This window comes from Mandrillus leucophaeus, unplaced genomic scaffold (assembly GCF_000951045.1).
Source record: "Mandrillus leucophaeus isolate KB7577 unplaced genomic scaffold, Mleu.le_1.0 Scaffold13, whole genome shotgun sequence".
NCBI classification, from domain to species: domain Eukaryota; kingdom Metazoa; phylum Chordata; class Mammalia; order Primates; family Cercopithecidae; genus Mandrillus; species Mandrillus leucophaeus.
The window spans coordinates 3,147,205-3,148,722 of record NW_012101254.1 but is presented as its reverse complement, the minus strand read 5'-3'; the positions used below and the strand labels follow the sequence as shown (position 1 = coordinate 3,148,722).

At 48.9% G+C, this 1,518-nt stretch overlaps 1 protein-coding gene across 1 annotated transcript in view; it reads left to right on the top strand.

Moving 5' to 3' along the window:
* PLB1 (phospholipase B1) overlaps nucleotides 1–1,518 on the top strand; it is a 156,858-nt gene that overhangs the window by 40,742 nt on the left and 114,598 nt on the right. The window lies entirely within an intron of this gene.

Genomic DNA, 1,518 nt, shown 5'->3' with positions numbered 1-1,518 from the left:
AATGCTCTGTAGAGACCCAGGGGCCACTGGAGATCCTTCCGTGGGCAAATGCTGAGAAAGTGGGCACTGGCTGCCACCTGACCTTACAGAGCAGGTGTCAAGGTTTTCCTAAAAGTTCCCACAAGAAAAACATGTTTTACCATTAAGAGGAAATGTTGAGCTACTGTCCTGCCCCAACTTAAGACCTGGAATTCTCTTCCCCTGTAGAGACCTTTGGGCTCCTTTAATGGGAAATAAATAAGGGCCTGTGTCCAGTTGTTCTTCAGGAGTTTCTTATGACCAAAGTCAGAGCGTCGAGTCAGGAATTATCCATTAGGTGTGACAATGGCTCTGAAGGCAGGTGCTTCGGAGGTGAATGATAACCTGGCTCACAGCAGTGACCTGAGGATGCTTTTTGTGTCTGGACACTTGCTTGCTGCTCTCTAGTTAAATTTAGCTTTATTCATGAGTAAGATTTTAAAAATCAGAGGAAAATGGAAAAAGAGCTGATGACAAGAAAGCAGACGCATTTATCCCTTGCAAATGTCTCTAACTACAGGTGGCAGCCTTTTGGAGGGTACACTGCTGTGTGAGCCAAGAAACCTAAACGTGTTTCTAGTTTTTGACTGAATAATCCCATTCCTTGGTGTAAACCCCGAGAAAATAATTTATTAGAAAGAGTTAAGTTGGGTCGGTCTCAGGCACATGTTTGATAATAGACGTTCTTCCAAACCAGGGGGCAAATGATACAAATGGAAATGTACCAGTTCATTTGAAGAAATCAGCTTTTTCCTGACTTCGGGTTCCAGGAATTTATTATGTGTGACCTTATAGAGAAGGGACATCTTATAGGAGCATAATGTGTTCTACTGAGAAACGGGGACAGCTGGTGTCCCAAGCGACAACCATGCAGTGCCTGGAATGACTGGGTGGGCCCCAATTCCCTCTGCAGCTGCGAGCAAACACCTTGACCAGGGGTTTCTACAGCAAGAGTCACACTCTAGGGAGGGCCACGCAGGGTCCCCCGCCTCTCCAGGGACAGTGGATATGGTACAGATGGGCAGCGAGGGTGCCTCTAGACACAGTTCCCCCCGGGGTTTTCAGGAAAGCGAGGGTGATGTTTGATGTCACGGTCAGGGAGTGGCTCACTTAGGAGAAAACTAGACAGAAGGCGTTATGGTAACAGACCTGCTGAACCGGCCTCCCGGAAGCCAGCCTCACACCGAAACAGAGACAGCCGGGGAAGGGGCAGAGAGACAGGGACACTGCACTTCCTCCTGTGCGGTGCCAGCCCGGGTGATTGACAGCTATCTCCAGAGTCACTGCCTGTGTCCCCTCCGGGAAACAGAGCAGCTCCTTGGCCTTCCGTGTCTTCCTGTCTGAGCCAAGTTGCCTTAAGGGACAGCCAGTCTGCAGGCAGCTAGGATTTGTCTTGTGATTTTTATTATTTTTCACATTGAAAAGGTAAAGCAGGTGTGAGCCACTGTACCCAGCCTGTAATCCCAGCGCTTTGGGAGGCTGAGGTAGATGAATCGTTTG